This window comes from Lactuca serriola, chromosome 4 (assembly GCF_051521515.1).
Source record: "Lactuca serriola cultivar US96UC23 chromosome 4, Lser_US96UC23_V15, whole genome shotgun sequence".
Classification (NCBI taxonomy): domain Eukaryota; kingdom Viridiplantae; phylum Streptophyta; class Magnoliopsida; order Asterales; family Asteraceae; genus Lactuca; species Lactuca serriola.
This window is the reverse complement of record NC_136411.1, coordinates 231,400,178-231,424,057: the sequence shown is the minus strand read 5'-3', so window position 1 is coordinate 231,424,057 and position 23,880 is coordinate 231,400,178. Positions and strand designations below refer to the sequence as shown.

General features: G+C 38.9%; 1 pseudogene; it reads right to left on the bottom strand.

The window, feature by feature from the left end:
• Nucleotides 1–11,019: 11,019 nt before the first annotated feature.
• LOC145103506 (5S ribosomal RNA) lies at nt 11,020–11,137 on the bottom strand (annotated as a pseudogene).
• Nucleotides 11,138–23,880: the final 12,743 nt, after the last annotated feature.

Genomic DNA, 23,880 nt, shown 5'->3' with positions numbered 1-23,880 from the left:
TAATTAACCAAATCATTATATTCTTTTTGTATTGGATAGTTCCATGAGTTAACTTTCAAACCCAACTGGTCTCACTGTAAAATATTAAATATCCGATTTTTGGCAATTTTTACAAAATGGTTGCGCAAACAGCTCTTTTTCTATGATCACCATTTTTGCCTTGCATGATCAATGGCCTTAAACCCAACCATAAATCTGGGGAAAAATACTTTATAAACTTAACATATCCAGTGAATTATGGTTGAAATTTCGTGGCTTAAAACCCCACTGAATGGGCTACATAAATTCATAAACTTCAGCCACATTTACATCTCATGCACCATTGCATGCAACATTTCTTATCTTGTTTGGGTTCAATAGCCCTATTTCCCTTCTGAATAAGTTTTGAACTTTTTTCCTTTTGAAATCCCTCACATGCATGTGATAATCTGTAAAATACCAAAAGCTTTTATTATTTCTTTGATTTATTAAATGTATTGCAAGAAACCAAGGGAATAAATCACATAAAATACTTCCAGAGGTCTATAAATCCGGAACAAATTCATGAATGACCCTTATGATGAATAATGACCTCTCACTAAATTTCATCAATTTTTGTTGCTGTTTGGTATGATTTCCGATTTTCTTTTTGTTTGGGTATAATAAATCACAAAACCACTTTCGAGAGTGTGAAAATTTTATCTAACAATTTTCGCATACCTTACCTGTGATGGATGACTCAGAAAAATAATTTCAACATTTTTCATCATGCCTTGCTATTTTTTCCAATTTTTGGTATTTATAATGGTTTAAAAATAGAAAAAAAAAGTTCTGATTATCCAAAATTCATTAAAATTTACCAGAACATCATGTTGTACAGTAGGAGGTTACATAAACATTTTGAGGATTTTTCTCCACTGTAAACTATTTTTCTCTTAATTTCTAAAGTTAATTACACTTAAATTCACATAAATACCCAAAACCGGATTATACAATATAAAAACCACTTTTGGCATTTTTCTCAGGTTATTTATACTGTAAATAATGTTACAAAAATTCTTGGTAATTTATTTTAACTGTTTAATATTATTTCTTCAATTAATGATTTTTAAAGGAATAAAACAAGGAAAAATAGAAATACCCACTGAAAAATATCTTTTATATTTTTCCCAGCCTATGTATGTAAATTAAAAAGTTTGGGTAATTTTGGAAACTGTTTTCTATTTATTTCAATTTTTATTTGAATAAATGCTCAAAAATCATAAAATATAATTAAACAGCTTGCAAATCCATTTTTATAATTTTCCCAGCTTAGTATTGTGTAATAACAGTTAAATAAAAAGTTTGAGAATTTTTATCCTTTGAATGCTACTTTCATGAATTTATGTTGTTATAAAGACTTAAAAGTTTGAAAATTTTATATTCCATTATTGTAATTAATCTGTAACAGCCCGGAATTCCAGGTATTGTTATATTTATGATTTTGGGTGTTTTAAGAGGGGAATCGGCGAGTTGGAGCTCAGACTTGCCGAGTAGGATCGCAGATCTGGTCGCGGGTTCGTGACTGGACTCGACGAGTCCGGATATGGACTCGGCGAGTCCGCGCTGTTTAGCGAAACCCTAACCGTCCAGGTTTGGGACATATATCAGGGGCCTTATGGCCGTCATTGTTCACCCTAGTCCTTTGAGAGAAACCCTAATTCGATTGTGAGCATCTGGAGCAAGGTAGAAGACCATTATTGATCTTAGAAGTGTTATTGTGCAAGGAGGAGGAGGCTTGGTTAAGAGAACAACAGGAGAAGCCATATTCTGAGGGTTGGGGACACAGAGCAACGTTATTCAGGTAATATTCCGAGTTGTTCCCTTCTATGTTGATGTGCATATGGATTTAGGGTTTATTGAACCCTTTTGTGGCTAGATTGAGTGTTTCCTTAGTCCCCCAAGCGATTGGAACACTATATTGGGACCCTTGGAAGTCCAGAATGTCCCATGCCTGAGCTTTTCGGGAATCAATGGAGGTTTTGGATTGGAATCCTTATGTCTTAGGTCAAAATGTTAATTATGAGTCATGGGGTGTATTATGAGCACCGAAATGAGGACTTTACGTGATGAACCAGTCTAGGAAGGCCAGACCTATGAATTGCCGGAGCAGATCTGACCTTAGAAAGCAGTTGGAGCGGTTGCATGGCATGGACTCGCCGAGTCCGATGAACAGACTCGACAAGTAGTTTGAAGATGCCCTTGGACTCGGCGAGTTGTATGAACAACTCGGCGAGTAGGTTGAAGATAGCCATAGACTCGGCGAGTTTGTTCTTGGACTCGGCGACTCTTGTCGAAGAGTCCCGATATTCTAGGGTTGAGTCGAGAATCGGTGAGTCAAGGGATGACTCGGTGAGTTGAGGGCGAGTGGACTCAGAGTTGTTGAACTCGGCGAGTCTCGGGGTGACTCGGCGAGTTAGGTCGCGGATTGAGTGAAGTTCTGGGTATGGGAACTCGACGAGTCATCGGGTTGACTCGGCGAGTAGGGTCAGTCAGGGGTTGACTTTGACCTTGTCTTTGACCAAGGTTGACCAGTGGTTCCAGGGGTATTTTGGTAATTGTTGATTATTGTTGAGTTCAGTGCATTGGTGGCTGTCCGGAGGTGGAGACCGTATCAGTGATTGGAGCAGCTTGAGTTTTCTGTTCAGTCGGCAGTTTCGAGGTGAGTTATCCTCACTATATCTCTAGGGTTTATGGCACCAAGGCCAACCTTTTTATCGGATGGAAATCCGGGTAGTTGTCAGTTGTTATATGTTGTGGGCCGGAAGGCATTACATGTTGTGGGCCGGAAGGCATTGCTATGTGGACCGGAAGGTCATGGCCTGGAAAGGCGTATGTGTGCATTTAGTATGTTGACTGATTCGTAGGGTGATGTTATGCTAGTGACCGGCTAGGTCGGTATCTTGAATAAAGTAATGCTATGTTATGTGGTATGTAGACCGATTGCTGACTGTGAACTGTTACATGATTATGTGTTATGCGTATGATTGCTAGACCTAGGGTGTGACCCGGTATGCAGGGTCGTTCTATGTTTTGTTATGATAGGTATGCTTGTTATGCGGTGGGCCGGAAGGCAATATGTTATGGGCCGGAAGGCAATATGTTATGGGCCGGAAGGCAATATGATATGGGCCGGAAGGCGATATGTTTTGGACCGGAAGGTCGTGGCTAAGAAAGGCGTATATGTGGTGGGTATTTTGGGGGTATCTCACTAAGCTTTCGGGCTTACAGTTGTGGTTTTATGTTTTCAGGTTCTCAGAAGTCTGTGGCAACGCAAAGGCGTGATCGTACCATTCCTCGCGTTGGTGTTTTATGATATGAACCTGGGAAAATACTCTGTTAAATAATGTATTGAAAACCTTTTTGTAACAACGTTATTAAAATGGGTGGTTTCGAAAAGTTTTAATTGTTTTGAAATTTTGGTCGTTACATAATCGCACGACTTGTAGAATTTCATTATTTCAGAAAAAGTGTAACCAATTAATATAAAATCAAATACTAAAACATAAATTGGCATTTCACTATATGTAGAATTTAGTATATTAGCGTTAGATTTCGACATGGAAACTCACTAGTGTGTGTTTGATGTCGTAGGATCCCGCTATTAAGACGTTGGTGCATTCCGAAGTACCACTTGTACCTACTCGAAACGTTGTGAGTATTCACACACTCCCCTATTTTCAGTTTTATGTTTTGGGGTGGAAAAGCATGTCCAGAAAAACTATTATTTGTATGTTGTATTTAAATTGATTTGTATCAAACACGATTGCTATTGTATTGCTATGTTTCTTTATGTATGTCTATGCAACACGGAACATGAGAACTTATCATACTAAGGCCCTTCCCTTATCTCTAACCATTAACTCTTTGAGCCAATGGTCATTATGGATAGCGCTATTAGGAATTGACAACTCCTCTCTCGCCCTATTGCTGGAGTGCATGATACCATATTCATCTATGGAACGATAAGCATAGATCTCGATAGGGCTTCAGTCATAGGTTTGGTTGAGACTCATTGTTTGCTCATACACGTACAAACTCGTTTCTCGTTATAGCAATAAACTTGTATTCATTAAAAGCAATCAACTTTGTTTATCATTAAAGTAATGTACTTGTATTTACGAAAAGCCTTATTTCAAGCTCGATTTTATAAACTTGTGAACTCACCAACTATTTTCATAGTTGACGCTCATTTTACATGCTTTTTCAGGAAATAATTAGTAAGTGGATATAAAGATTCATCATCATAGAGCATGCTGCATCGTGTTGAAGTTATTTTTGGAGTTTTCTTTGAATAGTGTTATTTTAGAAAAACTTGTATTTTGTTTCTTTTGAAGCTATGGGTTGTAAACTTTTTAATACTGCTATGGTGATGTATCATTATCTTTTGCAATGAAACTGTTATCGTTGTCATACCTTGTGTTTCCGCTTTAGCGGGGTGTGACAAAATTATTGTTGAAAATCATGAAGTATCATTGAACTTCACATCCCTACAGTCTGACCGCAGTATCTCTGACTGCAGTCATGATCCGCAATCAGTCGCACTATCTAGTGTCAAATGTCCCAACAAAGTTCTCAATAAAACTTACTATGCGGTTGTTCAAAGCAATATATCGCAGACCACAGTCAAAAGTTCAATGACTCTTGAACCAATCAATCATGAATTACGAATTGAAAATTTTGAAGTAGGTCAATGTTCTAAAAAAACTAACTTTTCCAGTTCGGATGAATCAAGTCCCCGTTTTTCTAAACCTTCAAAAGATTTGAGGAAACCGCAATTAAATATCACTGATTGCGGTTCTCCTAAAACCGAAGCAAAACGAGTTTTCAAAGAGGAATTTTGTTCCCGCGGCAAGCAACAGGAAACGTATTCAATACAAAAGAATTTTGTTAAAATTCCCAAATCCAAAAGTCCAGAAAAACTTTCTTTCTCAAATTATCATTTCAAATCAACTGTTTCAAAGAAAGCAAAAGGAAAGGATGTCATAGTTTCTAAATCTACTCAGAAATCATCTGACACAATTTCAAAAAGGGAAAAGTCTTTTCGAACCAATGGTTTTCAAGTCTATTCATCAGATGATCCAAAATGGAAGGGTATTTTGCCCACCCAACCTGTTCAAAATCACTTTCAAAAGCTCAAAAATGGAAAGGCATTTTGCTAACTCCAACACTTAAAAGGTCACATCAAAAGCTTAAGAAATCACATCACAATAGATCTGCATGTGTCAACACACCTGCTAGAGCTGTAAAGTCCACTTTTTCAAAACACACAAATAGAGCTGTCAGATCTTACAAACCTCAGACTGAACAAAAGCATTACTTTTCTTCAAAAACGTAGTCCAAGCGTATTGTCAGGGAAAATGACAAACAATTTGCATGTCAATGTCAGTGTCAAATGCCTAATCCTCATGACAAATCTTATTTTTCTCAAAAAACTCACCACTACTCTCAATCTCACAACACTCGAAAAAATCTCAAACACCCAGGACTAGGTTTAAGAGTTGACCTGAAACCTGTCCCTGCAACCTCATATCATGCATCGATTAGAAACAATCACGTTACTTCGGGCTCCAAACTCGCTTGGGTGCCCAAACTAACCACTTAATTTTGCAGGCCTTGTGCAAGGAGGATCAAGAAGATGAATGGTTGATCGATAGTGCCTGCTCCTTGAACATGTCCGGAAGGATGGAATACCTTGGGCACTTCAGGCCAGTTTGCAATGGGGGTAATGTCACTTTTGGAAACAATGCAAGTGGGATTATCTGAGGTTATGGTGTTCTTACTACTAGAAACTTCTCAATTCAAAAGGTTGCTTATGTAGAAAGTTTGAAGCACAATCTTATATGTGTCGGACAACTATGTAAGGCAGGTCATCGAGTTGAATTTGATGATCAATTATGTTACATAATGACGAATGATAAAAGTTCTTGCTTGATCAAGTCCAGATCCGAAGGTACTATGTACCCCCTGAATGTCTCTTTGATCATTGGCAAACCACAACTTTGCTTTCTCTCAAAAGCATTATCCGAAGTGAGCTGGCTCTGGCACCGCAAGCTCACTCATCTAAACTTTCGGTACATCAACAACTTCGTTACAAGGGAACAAGTCTGTGGTCTCCCCATTCTAAAGTACCACAATGAGACACTCTGTCCAGCGTGTAAGTGTGGTAAGCAGTCAAAAGCAAGTCATCCATCCTTGATCGATTCTTCTATTTCTGAACCATTGGAACTACTTCACATCGATCTCTGCGGTCCATCAACGGTAGCCAAAAACCAAATGTCCGCTTCTTCCACATTTTTGGCTGCAGATGCTATGTGATCAACAACCAAAGTCATCTCAACAAGTTTTCTCCTAAATCCGATGAAGGCATCTTCCTAGGCTATTCAACCAATAAGATCGCATATCGTGTTCTGATAAAACGTACGAGGTTAATAGATGAAAGCTTTGACATGAAGTTTGACGATTCCTATGTCCGCAGTGCTCTTCTGAAACAAAATCAATTCTTAAATCTGATATTTCTGATACTGTCACACCCCAAAACCAGAATGGCGGAAACGTTATGGGGCGGAGGACGTCATGTAATGTATCATAACAATGCAAAGTAGTAAACAAGCAACAACATCATCCATTGCATTAATAGTATAATTTTAGTTACAAGTGTTCTTTCATAGTATAAGACAACATAATGAACAATCAAAATAAAATAGGAGTCTTGATTTCTCCGTCTTCACAAAACCTGGTCGTCGTACCTGTCTATTAGTGACCTGAGAATACAAGTATTTTGAAAGCGAGTATCAGCAATAAAGCTGGTGAATTCATAAGTATTAATGTGTCTTTGATTTCAAAAACAGTAAAGTAAAGATTTGTAAACATTTGGAAAAAGATTGTATATCTATGAACTGTTTGATAGTAGTTGAAAGCGTTTGAATACCCTAGCAAATCCCTATGATTTCTATTAGTATAAAGAGTAGTCTTCTACCAAGACTAGACTGTTTTGAAAGTAACAAAGTTGGTTTTTCCCTTGTATGACTACTATTAACAATATATATAGTCTACCTCGTCGTTTATGTGCATGTATCACAAAATAAAAGTAATAAGAAAATATAGCCATGTAAGTGTTATCCTTTTATATTAGGATCAACCCGACATCGCGATTGCCGAAATAGTATTAACATCGAACGTCCGTAGATGATCATTCTCCTCTGTAGCTAACAGCAGGGTGTAGGAATGGTTAGTCCCATAAAGGTACCCTAATATAAGTATTAACCGTAGGCATCCGTAGATGTTCATTACCTCTGTTGCTAACAGTTGGGTGCCGGAATTGTAAGTCCCGTCTTAGTAAGTAAGTAGTCTTCTCACGAGACCCACTGTAAGTAAGTAATAATATGATTGGTAGTCACTATTCAAAATTTGGAACTAAAGGTGATTTCCGTAATGAATCGCTAGGTCGAAATCCATATTTATTACGAAATCATATATATAAGCCCAAACTATACCTATAATAGCTTACTAGGGATATATGAACGTATACCTTTGCTACCCAAAGGTACTGAACCGACTAATCAGAACTATTATGTCTGTATATGTACACATGATATATAACTTAATATTTAAACAACCTTCGGACGGATACCCGATACCCTACCAGACCAAATCCCAACGGGGAAAAGGAAATAAAGTGGGTTAGCCTTCCTAAGTCCTTTAAACATTATTTATATAACTATACATATACATACATGCTTTTAACAAGGTATCTATGTAAAAGTGTCTTGGCAAGTGTATCCAAGTAAGTGTATCCATGTAAGTATGTCCAAGTAAGTGAATCCAAGTAAGTGTATCTCTTTATATAGCATTTAGTATAGACTCATAAATGAACTGACTCTGGTGTAATTCTTTGTAATAGGAATAGCAAGTACTATCTCCTAACTATACCTATAATAGTTACTAGAAATGTACAAATATCAATGAAGGTATACCTTTGCTAGCCAAAGGTACTGAACTGACTGTGGGCACTTTGATGTCTACATACGTATGCATGATATATAACTAATATTTAGACGACATTCGGACGGATAATCGATACCCTACCAGACCACATCCCAACAGGGAAAAGGAAATAAAGTGGTTTAGCCTTCCTAAGTCCTTTAAACATTTATTATATAACTATACATATATGGGCATGCATTTGATAATATAAAAGCATAAAAGGAGCTTTGTAAAACCTTTGAAAAAGATTAATATCTAAGAAAACTTAGACTTAATGTCAGTTTATAAAATGGTTTGAAAGTATTTTGTTTGAATAAACAGTTTATGTATAAAGGAAACCTTTGTTTGAAATACATTTCTAACAGAGCTTGAAAAGAAGCCTATAGTGTATAAAGTAGTTTGATTAAGAGTTTTAAACATATAAAAATGTTAAAGAAAGTCATTTGAAGAAATTTGCTTGGTAAAACAGCTAACGTATAGTAAATCCATTTACATGGTAGTTATTAATCACATGTGATTGATATAATAACTAATCATGATTTAACTTGTATTCCCCCCCCCCCCATAAAGCATTTATAAACATTTAAAAACATTTAAAAGGTTAATTCAAGGGGTATGAACTCACCTGTAGTGAGCGGATCGGATGGAAGTGTCGGACAAGGTGTTAGGTGTCAAGTGAGGACTTGAACACACAATGGTCCTAGTTAACATATAATCGAACATATATGTATCTAATTAGTAAATTAATAACTAATTAATCAAGTTAAGACACCCTAGATCATAGAAACACTTTGATTCAAGTGCTACAGGTACGAAAGGGTTGCACCTAGTGGTTGTATGACATGGCATTGGAGTTTATGTCCCTTGAACCACCCCTTTATGGACTTTACGGCCCATGACCATTTCCCCATGAGTTTAGGGCCGTAAATTCATGGTAAAATGTGCCGAAATGTGTTTTCAGGTCTTACAAGTCATGATTGGGCATCAAATGATCAAGTCCAAGCCTTAGGAATGCATTAGGGGCATAATAAGACCACCTTGTGGAGTTTACGGCCAAATGACCATATTCTTATGTGTTCACGGTTGTAAACTCTCTTAGGGACGTGTTTTGATTGTTGTTTAACGTCTTAAACACTTCTAGGAAGGTTCAAGGTTGGCATCCAAGGCTTAGGAAGGGACTAATGTCCATTTTACCACTTAAAAAGGGGGTTACGGCCCAAGAACATCCTTGGCCATAAACTCCTTTTTTCTTGTGTTATTTGATGTTTTTCAAGTGTTATAAGGGTCATACTAAGCATACAAGAAGCTATAGAAAGTGCACTTACAAGATCGGAGCACGATTGGGTGTTTAAGGTCCAAGAACACTAGTGTGTGTTCTTGGTGTTCTTGGTGTTTTGAAGATCTAATGAAAATCAACAATTGAATGGATAAAATGATGTATAATCACTAGTTGTTATGATATAACAACAAATCAAGCCAAGAAGTACTTACGTTTTCGGGAAATCGGGTGAAAGACGGGATGGTAGTTGAGAGTGTTTGGAGTTTGCTCTTGAGATTGCAAGTAAGAAATGAGGTGTCTTGGGGAGTAAACTCATGCTTAAGGCATGAGTTTATAGTTTTGGAAGGATTTACGGCCCAAACATAAAAGTTTGGCCGTGAATTTCCTAACTACATGGTACTTGCGGTTTTGGAATTTCAAGACTCGAGACGACACTTCCTTTGACCCGTTCGTTTAAAGAATAATTATTAAAATAATCAAACGAACTTTAAATTTGCTAACAATAAATAAAAATAAACTTGACTTATAATTTGAAGTGATTGACTTTAGGGTTTGATCAAACGAAAATTTTGGGTTGTCACATCATCCCCCCGTTAAAGGGAATTTCGTCCGGAAATTAGAATTTAGGTAAAGGAGTAGGTATGAAAAATCGAGCAAGGAGGTGGGGAAACTTCCTAATTGATTGGTTATCGCGCTATAAAGTGAATTTGGGTCCTCAGTTGGTATCCCAAGGAACCTTCACTAAGGGGTGGCGGCGTTGCTTCGTCTGCTTGACCACTCGGTCGAGGGTCACTACGGTTCTTCCACGCAGGCGAGGATCTCATTGATCTCAATCTCGTCGAGTGGGATTATGAGATTCCTGACGAAAAGGTACGTTTTCAAGTTCGAGAAGTGAAAGGTAAAATGTATGTTACTAAGCTCGCGGTGTAGGGTGGGTTTGTGAGTTACGGGACTGATTCTGGCAAGAATCTCGGAGGTCCTAACTATTCTGGATTTGGCTTACCACGCTTTCCGAAGCGTAGCAAGCCTTCCCAGAGTGAGATTTCCAAAAGGATTTGGCCTCTCACTTGAAATTCCTAGGTTTTCTTCCTCTTGCTTGTCTTCCCAGTCAAGGGCCACTCCCTTCTGAGTCAAATTCATAAGAGGTTTCGAAATTTGCGAGGAGTTCTGAATGAACTCTCGACAGTAGGTCAGCGAGACCTAGAATTTGGCGAATTCCTGTCGGCATCCTCGGTGCTGACAAATTCTCAGCGGTTTTGATTTTTTTGGCAGGGTCCTCAAGAATTCCCACATTACTGGTAATGTGTCTTAGGAATTCGACTCTTCAAATCTAAAAACTCGTATTTTAGAGAACTTCGCGTCAAGCTTCTCTGATCTAAATGTTTCCAGGGTTTGTTGTAGATGCTCTTTATGATTTCCTTCTTACTATGAGAGTAGATAAGTAAGTCATTTAAAAAGACAATGACGAACTGATCCAAGAAAGAACGGTGTACCCTATTCATTAAGTTCTTGAATACTACGGGTGTATTCGTCCTATCCGAGAGGTATCACTACGGACTCTTAGTGTTCGCATCGAGTTTGGAAGATTGTCCTCGGGACACCCTTCACTAACACTCGTAACTGGTGATATTCGGATCTTAGGTTCATTTCTGAAAGGCACATCATTCCTTGAGGTTGGTCAACTTATTCATCTATGCGAGGCAGAGAGTGATGATTTCTAATGGAGGTCTTGTTGAGGTTTGCACCACGAGGACTTCCCAAATGTCACCCATACTAGTACTACTCTTGCCCATGCACGCTTAACTGTAGAGTTCTGATGGGATCCGGTGCATTAGTGCTGGTATGATCGCACCCCCTGGATTCTATCTTCTTTAAAGAATAAGAGCAGAGCTCCCAAAGGTGAGAAGCTTAGACTTTTCATTCTATTGCTGAGTAGTCGTTAAACTGTCCGGACGGTTCTTGTATCATTTTGATTCAGGCCAAGAGAGGAGTTATTAAACATGAAAACTTAGCTCATACACGTTATGATATAATCAAGACGGGGCGGATAATAAAATGTGTGATTCCACTCTAGTCCCACATCCCAACGAGGAAAAGAAACTATGTTAGAAATCTCACATTCTATTGTCTACCAAGTCTTCGTTATATATAACTCAGGAACTTATAAGCAAGGGAAGTCATGACAATAATCTTCTTACGAATCTTTTTCGATGAACTAAGATTTCCTAGTAAAGGATACTATTGACCCTGGATGTACGTCGATTGTTCAATGAATGAGTAAAAGTATGTTTTCGAAGGTTTGACCTACATCCCTATGATGCAGTCCAAGTACGGAATGGAAGTATGTTCACGAAGGTTTGACCTACATCGCTATGATGCAGTCCTAGTAAGGAGTAGAAGTAAGTTCGTAGAATGGTCTCAAGACGTTTGTCGTTCAAGCCGAGGTATCGTTGGTTGGTGAATAACATGATCCAACCACTAAAAGAGACTTGGAAGTTAACCGACTGTCAACATCTTGACTAAAGCATGTTTCAGATAGACTCCAATGAAAGTATGATGAGAGTATTTGAACAAAAACGTGACACGGAAGTTAACCGACTGTCAACATCATCGATGTTTAAGATGTAATAAGTTCAGGGAAAATTTGACCTTGAAGAACGTCTTACATCATATCCGGAGTAGCAAAGTTTTAGCCGCATAAAAGCCTAACTAAAAGTACCTACAGTACAAGGCAGTTTCATAGAAAATGACACATAGGACATAGACAGGAACACATTTCCTTAAAACAAGAAAGAAATTAAAGTATCTCCTACTGGTGACGATCATCCCTCTGGTGAACTCTTATCTCAGCCAGTTGACGTTCCATATAAGCAGGTTTCTTTCGTACACCCTCTGGCATACTTGGAGTTCTATGAATTCGGCTCGTGATTCAGCCAGTGCTTGAAGCAGGGTTTTATGGTCTCTTTCAGATCTCTTACGAGCATCTTCCAGAAGACTGGTGCGAAGGGTATGCATTCTTGTATTGGCAACAACTTCTGTGATTTGATGTAGAGCTGTCCTGCCTTGAATCTCATTTCAGGCCACTCTGCGGACCAGGATTTGCAAGATTCTGTCTACTGAGCCCCTATTGCTCAAGTCATAAGAGCTTCGGTCTCCATTAAATGGCATGGGCCGATCTTGTCCTTGGCTCGATGTTTCCAAGCATTCTACCCAAGGAGACGTCGGGCCATGAAAAGCCGAACGAGGTTTAGGATTTGGAATGAGAGCTACCTGGGGTAGGTTCTCAACTTCGGGTTCGGAGTTGTCATCATCCGTGAGGTCTTCAGCATGGTGATAATTCAAAGGAATCGGATGATCATTCTCTGGTTCTTCTCCAAACCATCCAGCAATGACGTCTGTGGATGATCATTATCCTCTGTAGCTAACAGTAGGGTGTAGGAATGGTTAGTCCCGTAAAGGTACCCTAATATAAGTATTAACCGTAGGCATCCGTAGATGTTCATTACCTCTGTTGCTAACAGTTGGGTGCCGGAATGGTTAGTCCCGTCTTAGTAAGAAAGTAGTCTTCTCACGAGACCCACTGTAAGTAAGTAATAATATGATTGGTAGTCCCTATTCTACATTTGGAACTAAAGGTGACTTCCACAACGAATCGCTAGGTAGAAATCCATATTTATTACCAAAATCATATATATAAGCCCAAACTATACCTATAATAGCTTACTAGGGATATATGAACGTATACCTTTGCTACCCAAAGGTACTGAACCGACTGATCAGAACTATTATGTCCTTATATGTACACATGATATATAACTTAATATTTAAACAACATTCGGACGGATAACTGATACCCTACCAGACCACATCCCAACGAGGAAAAGGAAATAAAGCGGTTTAGCCTTCCTAAGTCCTTTAAACATTTCTTATATAACTATACATATATGGGTATGAATTTGATAATATAAAAGCACAAAAGTAGTTTTGTAAAACCTTTGAAAAAGATTAATATCTAAGAAAAGTTAGACTTAATGTCAGTTTCTAAAACGGTTTGAAAGTATTTATTTTGAATAAACAGTTTAAGTATAAAGGAAACCTTTGTTTGAATTACATTTATAACAGAGTTTGAAAAGAAACCTATAGTGTATAAATTAGATTGATAAAGAGTTTTAAACATATAAAAATGTTTAAGAAAGTCATTTGAAGAAATCTGTATGGTAAAATAGCTAACGTATAGTAAATCCATTTGCATGCTAGTTATTAATCACATTTGACTAATATAATAACTAATCATGATTTAACTTGTGTTCCCCCCCCCCCATAAAGCATTTATAAACATTTAAAAACATTTAGAAGCATTTAAAAGGTTAATTCAAGGGGTATGAACTCACTTGTAGTGAGCGGATCGGATGGAAGTGTCGGACAAGGTGCTAGGTGTCAAGTGCGGACTTGAATAGACACAATGGTCCTAGTTAACATATAATCAAATACATATGTATCTAATTTTTTAATTAATAACTAATTAATTAAGTTTGGACACCCTAGATCATAGAAACACTTTGATTCAAGTGCTATAGGTACCAAAGGGTTGCACCTAAGGGTTGTATGACATGGCATTGGAGTTTATGACCCATGAACCACCCCTTTATGGAGTTTACGGACCATAACCATTTCCACATGAGTTTAGGGCCGTAAACTCATGGTAAAATGTGCCAAAATGTGTTTTGAGGTCTTACAAGTCATGATTGGGCATCAAATGATCAAGTCTAAGCCTTAGGAAAGCATTACGGGCATAATAAGACCACCTTGTGGAGTTTACGGCCAAATGACCATATTCTTATGTGTTCACAGTTGTAAACTCTCTTAGGGACATGTTTTGCTTGTTGTTTAAGGTCTTAAACGGTTCTAGGAAGGTTCAAGGTTGGCATCCAAGGCTCAGGAAGGGACTAATGTCCATTTACCACTTAAAAAGGGGTTTACGGCCCAAGAACATCCTTGGCCGTAAACTCCTTTGCTCTTGTGTTATTTGATGATTTTCAAGTGTTATAAGGGTCATACTAAGCATACAAGAAGCTATAGCAAGTGCACATACAAGATCGGAGCTCGATTGGGTGTTTAAGGTCCAAGAACACTAGTGTGTGTTCTTGGTGTTTTGAAGATCTAATGAAAATCAACAATTGAATGGATGAAATGATGTATAATCACTAGTTGTTATGATATAACAACAAATCAAGCTAAGAAGTGCTTATGTTTTCGGGAAATCGGGTGAAAGACGGGATGGTAGTTGAGAGTGTTTGGAGTTTGCTCTTGAGATTGCAAGTAAGAAATGAGGTGTCTTGGGGAGTAAACTCATGCTTAAGGCATGAGTTTACGGTTTTGGAAGGACTTACGGCCCAAACATAAAAGTTTGGCCGTGAATTTCCTAACTACGTGGTACTTGAGGTTTTGGAATTTCAAGACTCGAGACGACACTTCCTTTCCCCCGTTCGTTTAAAGAATAATTATTAAAATAATCAAACGAACTTTAAAATTGTTAACAACAAATAAAAATGAACTTGACTTATAATTTGAAGTGATTGAATTTTAGGGTTTGTCCGAACGAAAATTTTGGGTTGTCACAGATACTTCGAGTCCTCTAAATATAGTTGAAGTTAACTATGATGATCTTTTTGATCCAACAGAGACTACCAAGTTATCCGAAGTTCTGGTCTCTCTGCAAGCCTAATTACAACATGCTGAAGTATGTGGTCCTATGCCTTCTAATGGTGTGTCGTTAGGTACTTCCACCTTGCCGGTTGAGGGGGGAAACTCCACTCCGGATCATACTACAACCATCGAGGTTCTATTACTAAATGAAGCAGCTCCGTCCATCTGTAGGGTATCTCAACCATCAAATGTCTCGTCTGACTCCGATGATAAAAACATAGAAACTATTGATACTAGATATGATCCAAGAATTATGACTCTCCCATCAATCCAGGGGGAACATCCTTCAATCCCGGAAGGAATCCCATCCGCAGACCAGGGGGAACCACTTTATTCCACTGCAGCACCAACAATTCAAGTCAACTCTGCAGGCTCAGCAGGCTGTTCTCAAGTTCAGGGGGAACTGTCGTTCTCTATTTCTGAATCTTCTGACATTGAAGATATTCCGTCTACCGCAGCTGCTGATCATCTTCAACCACGCCTTCACGTTTGGACGAAAGACCATCCACCTGGTTAGAGCATTGGCAATCCATCCGCAGGCATTCAAACCAAATCTTCACAAGACTTATCTGATCACTGCCACTTCTCAGCATTTATATCCTCAGTTGAACCTCGATCAATCAAAGAAGTCTTACTAGAACCCGATTGGATCTCTACGATGCAGGAAGAACTAGCAGAATTTGAACGAAACAGTGTGTAGGAACTGATTCCAAAACCGCATGGTCACACCATTGTTGGCACCCGATGGGTGTACAAGAACAAGATCGATGAATCCAGATCTGTAGTAAGAAACAAGGAAATACTAGTTGCAAAAGGCTATAGTCAACTCGAAGGTGTTGACTATGATGAAACATATGCTCCGATAGCTCAAATGGAGGCTATCCAAATCTTTCTTGCATACGCAGCTCACAAAAACATCAAAGTTCATCAAATCGATGTTAAGAGTGCATTTCCTAATGGGGAATTAAAGGAAGAGGTTTATCTTCAGCAACCTCCAGGTTTTGAATGTGTAGAATTTCCTGATTACTGCTACAAACTCAAAAAGGCAGTCTACAGCTTGAAGCAAGCCCCAAGAGCGTGGTACGAGACTCTTTCTGAATTCCTTGTCTCATCTGGATTTAAAAGAGAGGTAATTGATCCCACTTTATTTAGAAGAGAAAAGGGTGAACACCTGATGCTTGTACAAATATATATGGATGATATCTTCTTCGGATCCACAGATGAGAGGATGGTGGATGATTTTGCTAGGCTCATGACCAACAAATTTCAGATGAGCATGAATAGAGAGATTAACTTCTTTCTAGGACTCCAAGTTAAACAGATTCCTCAAGGAATCTTTATCCATCAAGAAAAGTATACCTCTGAGCTGCTAAAGAAAGACTTAATGGATAATTGCTCTTCAGCTAAGGTACCCATGGCATTCGGCTATAAGATCTCTGCTGACCCCTCTGGAGAACTTGTTGATCACAAGACCTATAGAGGCCTCATTGGGTCTGTCATGTATCTCACTGCTAGTAGACCGGATATAGTGTTTGCAACGGGTGTATGCGCAAGGTATCTGGATGATCCAAAAATATCTCACATGACCGCAGCCAAACAAATTCTTCGATACCTAAAAGGAAGCAAGTCTCATGCCTTATGGTATCCTGCAGGCAATGACTTTAGTCTTCATGCATTTACTGATGCTGATCATGCTAGCTACAAGCTGGATCGGAATAGCACCTCCGGTGGATGTCAATTCTTGGGTGGAAGATTAGTCAGCTGGTCCTCGAGAAAACAAAGTTGTGTGTCACTGTCTACCGCAAAAGCTGAATAAGTGGTTGCTGCCAGCTGTTGCTCTCAAGTGTTATGGATCAAAACACAATTGCTGGACTACGGGTACAGAATGTTGTGGATACCAATCTACTGCGACTCTGAGAGTGCCATAGCGATTTCTCACAATCCTACCCATCACTCAAAGACCAAGCATATTGAACTTCGGTATCACTTCATCAAACACCACATTCTGAAAGGTAACATTGAACTCATCTTTGTCCCTACACATGAAGAGATTGTTTATGTGTTTACAAAAGCACTTGACTCTACCAAACTCAATGCATTCCTACAAATGTTAGGAATGTTAAATCCGGACCCTCAAATCTTCCAAAATTGATTGCCACCACAGACCATGCATGGTCTCCATTGCGGTTCTAAATGAAAGATATTTATAATAAATGGTTTTGGGATATCATGTGCACTATAGTGTTATACCGCAGCCATGTATTATACTTACCTCTCATTGGTCTTTTGTTTGTTATTACTAATCTCTTTTACAAGTGCTCTTCTCAGTTTCTCCTATCGTGATCATTCGCAATGGCAAAAGATCAATCCGTAATGATGAGTCCATCTGCAACATTTAAAAAAAAATAAAAATAAAAATAAAAAATAAAAAATAAACTTTTCAAAAAAAATAAACAATAGTGTGCTATTTAATGATTCTTCATTAAATAGAACATTAAATAATAAAAAAAAACATTCCTTGAGAAACTGTCATCCTTCTTTTTCTTAAAAAATTTTTGTGTCAGGCCTATATTAGGTGTGATGACAAAAAGGATCAGTTTTCCATAATCACATCTCAAACCTGTCCTTTCCTTTACCCAAAACGTCCCATCAGTTACAACCTCCACTCCCTCTCCACATGTTTTCCAAACGTAATGTTGCATGCCTGACTTTTCATTAAATGCTAGCCCTTTTTAGAAAATCTTCAAAATCTTTTAGAAACCATTTTGCTTTTTATGTGGCTAAGATTAAATCTTAATTCAAGAGATTCCCCCCAAAAACGACCCTCAGTCTTATCCTTTTACCTAGGGTAAAATCCTTTTACAGTTCATCCCCTCCCCTATATAAACCTTTCGTCTTCTCCATTGATACTTTACGCTTTTAGAATCCTCAAACCGTCAAAATTCACTACAATCACAGCTTCTCTAATTCTCATACATTCTCAATCTTCTACAATGGTGAAATTAAGTGTTTCAGTGAAACCAATTAAGCCCTCTGGATCACGAAGCTCCAACCCCTCAGACTCTCCCACGATTGCTTCCAGTAATTTCAGAGCAATCTTCGATGATCATTCCTCATACAATGCCCCACTCAAGTTGATGATCAAGTTCTTAAAGAATCATCCATTGTATGGTCCATTCGATGCTTTCACAGACGTGGTTCCATTGTCTACACTCTTCAAATGCGCTTTTTCTGCATATCGACCACTCAACAACCTCCAAGAAGTTCATCTCAACCTAGTTGACGATTCCCTGGTTATACTATCAAAAGAGAAGTTTCCTAACGCCATCAATCTGTTGATTCACCCATCCATCAAGTTTTTCACCCCTTCAATGGCCGACATCACATCTGCTCTCTATCAGATGGGATACCAAAAGAAGATTAAGGGCATCGGCGAATTCAAGTAGAACCAACTACCCGCAGTGTGGCAATACGTGTGCCACTATGTCATCCGCAGTCTTTCCGGCAGAACCGTAGGCATCGACAATATGGGTCTCAAACTGCTGGAACTTGTATGGAGTATTTTCACCGGCCACGATGTCAAATATGGCCAAATCCTTTGGGATGATTTCCTTCAATACATTCCCAAGGAAAATCCTAAGGAGAAACCAACCGAGCTCACTTCTGCTAGGTTTTGGTCCATGTGCATCTTGGATCTTCATCCTGATGCAGGTATCAGTATGGGAGACGACATCAACTTCTTCATCACCAAGGACATTAAAAGGTACTCTCCTTCCTCTGATCAAACTCCTTTTGGAGCTATCCGCAGACTCCCAACCTACATTCTTACAACACTTGGTCTTGAGACTGCTGATGTCTCTGACCACAAAGAGGCTACGGAGGGTATTGACCCATACCCACCTACCCCGCCTCTTCCATCCGCAGTTGTTGCTCCTGAAGGTACCGCAGTCCCTTCTTCTACCACTCTCTCCAACGTATCTAGGAGAAGAAAATAGTTAGCATCAAAGAAAACACCTCCAACTCCCAAGAAGAATGCTCCCAAGGTAACCGCACCCACAAAGAAGTGTAAGTCAAAAACTGTCGTTGTATCTGACAGTGATTCCGGTGAGGATGCACAACCTATCGCCATTCCCAAAAAGAGAAAAACCACTACCACAAGCCAAATGTGTGAAGTGACAACCCGAAATTTCTATTCTGTACAACCCTTCAATATAATAGAAGTCAGAAAAGTTGCTGCTAAGTTTCAAACTTTTTGGAACAAGTTTGAGTATTTTAGGATTTACACTTCGGGTGATATCAGAAGAGAGGATGCCCTAGAGTATTTTGTGCATATTAAAAGTTTTAAAACTCCATGATTTTGGAGTTTAAGGCTCAAATGATATTTTTGACCAGAAACTCCATGGACTATATATATCACACATTAGCCATTTTTAGTCATTTGTTCCATTTTCAACTAGAGAAAAACCTGATTCTCTCCTAAGGATCTTCCATATTTCATCCCGGATTGTAAGTACTTCTACCCTAGAATGTTGTAAAGCTTACTACATGTTTAGATATGATAGGAATCACTCAATAATCACAAGAAGGAGTTTACGGCCCAAGATCTTCTTGGACCGTAAACTCTATTTTGGGTGCCAAAGTGCTCCCAACTCTTCCCTTATGATTAGAAACTTGTATGGAACCCTTACCTGATGGTTTTAGCACATGAAAAACAACTTAAGACCCCCTTGTATATGGGTTTACGGTTTGGGAATCTCCCAAAATCGTGAACACCCCAAAGGTGTGTAAAAATGGCCCTAGTCCCTTCACAAGCTTAGGAAACTAGTCTAGATTTATTTCTTGATATGTTTGGGACTTGAAAACGTCAAAGGACCTTAGATTATATGTTTTTACGACCATAAACACATGGAATAGTGGTCCATGGGGCGTAAACTACATATAGGGGTGATTTGATGCCACAAACACTTCCATAGGCTTATACTTCAATGTAGAAATGCTTCGAAGGCTTCAAAACACAAGATGGTCAAAGAAGTATGAGTTTACGGCCGTAAACTGAAGAGTTTACGACCGTAAAGCCAATGATTTATGGTCTCTAAACCGTAAACTGACAAAGAGGGTTCCCTTGAACCCTAAGCTCAATATCTTTATCCTACAACACTTAGATGCACTGCTTGGGACTTATAACACTTATATAAAGTGTTTAACATGTTTTAGGATGTCTTAATCTTGTTAGTGAATTGTTTAAAGGCTAATTGGTTACATATATGTGATATTATATGTTATCTAGGATCATAGAGTGTGTGCAAGTCTTCACTTGACAGCTGGCATCCTATACAGTCCGTTCATCCCAACCAGTTGCTACAGGTGAGTTCATACCCCTTAATCAATATTTTAAATGTTTTTAAAATGCTTTTATGGGGGGAATACAAGTTAAATCATGCTAGTTATTATATCAATCACATGCGATTAATAAGCAGCATAACAATGGATTTACAACTCTTTTGGTTGTTTTACCAAACAGTTTACTTCAATTGGTTTTCCAAAACATTTTTACTCAGTTAAAACTCTTTGTTAAACTGTCTTACATACTGAGTGTATCTTTTCAAACCCTGTTATAGTTGTGATTCAAAACAGATGTTTTCCTTATACTTTACATTGTTCTTATCAAACAAACTGCTTTCAAATCGTTTTACAATTTGACATCAAGTCATCCTTTCTTAGATACTAAACTTTTCAATGGTTTTACAAAACTTCTTTATACTTGTATATTGTCAATTGCATGCCTAGATATGTATAGTTATATAAGTAATGTTTAAAGGACTTAGGAAGGCTAGCTCGCTTTATTTCCTTTTCCTCGTTGGGATGTGGCTTTAGGGCATCGGTCATCCTTCCGAAGGTCGTTTAAATATTAGATATATATCATCTGTACATATATAGTCATAAAGGTTCTTCCAGTCAATTCAATACCCTTGGGTAGCAAGGGTATACTTCCATGTTCATACGTACCAGTTACATTACTAGTAAGCTACCATATGGGTAGTCTAGGAAGATACTAATACGATTACTAGAATGCGGAATCATACCACGAGTCAGTTCATTCATGAGTCAATACTTGCTAGATAGAGAGAGAACACACATTACAACTAGTACACACAGTACATTACTATACATGCTAGATAGAGAGAGCACACATTACAACAAGTACACACAGTGTATTACTATACATGCTAGATAGAGAGAGAACACACATTACAGCTAGCACACGCAGAACATTACAGTACATACAGGCTAGACAGAGAAATAGTACACTTTACAGTTAGCACATTCATTACATGTACATCCATGCAGTTATGTGAACCATTAAACGGGTCATGGGACTTCCTGCCATGACCGTTTTTTTATCCCGAATCTCCTTAATTGGGTAACATATGATTTTGCGTATAGATCTATATTGGATTGACTATCCTACACCCTGCTGCTCGCTACAGTCGGACTTGCAAGTCTACGGGTGCCAAATGTCATTTCTTACGGCGTCTTATATCGTTGTTTTACTAGAGTCAGTAGCAGGATACAGGTCGATCACATGTTACTTTAAATTACAATAGATTTAAGGTAGTTAGTATGGTTGTAGTTATTTGATACTACACCATAGTACTATTTCATTTTCCCATTACATTCACACGATGCACGGTAATGTAGAAGCTATATTTTTGGTTAATGATAGTCAGATTTGGGAAAATACACACTCTTACAAGAGACACATACAGATACTAGATGCATTGGTAGAAAGCTACTTTCAGTAGGAAGCATAGGGCTTTCTAGGATGTTCAAAACATTTTCAAATACTTACATTTTCATATACGTACAAATACTTACATTTCATACGTACAAATACTTACATTTCATATACGTACAAATACTTACATACAAATTCAAACACTAAAATACTTATGTTCTCACCAACTTTAAAGCTGATAGTCTCTTTCAAAATAACTTGTATCCTCAGGTCAACAGTAGACAAGTACCGATGCAAGGTTTAGAGAATATGGAGCTCGTTCGAGACTCATCTTTCATTTTGATCTATACTTTAGTGTCTATTAGACATATCAGAACACTTGTATTAAAATTATATTATTAATGCGATGGATGATGTTGTTGCTTGTTTACTACTATTCATTGTTGTGATACTGTACATGACGTCCTCCGCCCCAGAACGTTTCCGCCGTTCATGGTTTTAGGGTGTGACACGTGACTGGACTGATACCGCAACCTCTCAATAGGCTCTGCTTGGGGTTGTCGTAGACCCATTTAGTGCAGCCATCGAATTCCACTCAAGCTCATCAAGTGAGCTTGTTTCATCACACCGTGGAGACACACCACCAATATCACCCCAAAGTGATGATACTGGTCCTCACCCTATGGTCTCCAGGGCTTCCCAACTGCATTTCTTTTCGGCTGAGGAGTTGAAATTCATCCTTTTATCTGTCACCCGAACACTGCAATCACATTCCCATCCGTAGGGCGCTTGTTCTGCCCATGCCAGAACTGAGCTGAGGCCAGACTTGACCACGGGTCAAGGAGACCAAGGACGCTCAGGAAATCCTACTCTGCTTACATCTTTTTCAGGTGGTTTAGGCACGGTGAGCACTAATGTCAAGGATCCGTGAACCCAAGGGACACCTTGGTGCGAACTCAAGGAATTGACGGTGGTGACTCTAGTGATTCTTGGAGCCGTTATCAACCAACTACCGAAACTGAAATCAAGAAGTATGAATGTAACACCGTGAATTTCAAAATAATTTTTCGCAATATAAAAAGAACATTTCCCATTTAATTTCATAAAAACATTAAGTTTCAAATTCCAATCTGTATCATACAAATCCCAGGATCACATAAACATATCAAAAGTCCCCTGCGTGTGTACAGATCAAGCCGGCGCCTTCCCACGGTCTTCGCTAGTACCTGAAACCACAACAATAACACTGTAAGCATGAAGCTTAGTGAGTTCCCCAAAATACCACACATAAAACACATATTAGCCACTCGAGGCTATAACTCTATGGGTCCGTGCACCCAACTCTGTGAACCCTCAGGTTCTGACTCTAGGAACCTTCCGGTTCCAACTCTGTAATCATGCACAACATAATTCTCATAGAAATAATGCAGTATAACACATAGCATACACATAGCATACATGCACTAACACATAACTCTGATTACCTACTCAAGGTAAAGTATAGTGAGAAGACTCACCTCGCGAATATCAAAAGCTAGCAAATCCCGAAGTCACTCGTGCTCGATCCGCCGAGCTACAATCTCCCTATAACATCGTACATCCCTTATTAACACTTTATCTTCTAAGTTTGACTATCTCTAAGAAGTCAAACATAGGTCAACTCTGGTCAACGGTCAACGGTCAACTTGACTGGACTCGGCGAGTGCACAAGGGCAACTCGGCGAGTCTGGACGTATTCGCCGACTCCATAGGATTCCCTTCTTACTCGTCGAGTGCTTCCCCGGACTCGACGAGTTCCACCTGGGAGAGTCGCGGGGCCACCCCGACTCAACTCGCTGAGTTTCAAGAACAACTCGGCGAGTCCCAGCTTGACTCGACCACCTGCCAAAACCTTTCCAACTCTCTGCGACTCACTGAGTCGCCCACAACTCGGTCAGGACTACACACTGGGTGTCCTCAAGGACAATCTTCAAGCGACTCGTCGAGTCTGTTCATCAGACTCGGCGAGTCCATGCCATGCACCAGCTAAAACTGGCCTTAGCGGTCAGATCCGTTCCATCCATTCGTAGATCTGGCCTTCCCAAGCTTATTTGTCACGTAAAGTCTCAGTCTTGGTTGCCATGCAATGCGTACAAGGCTTATTTTGGGGAAACAA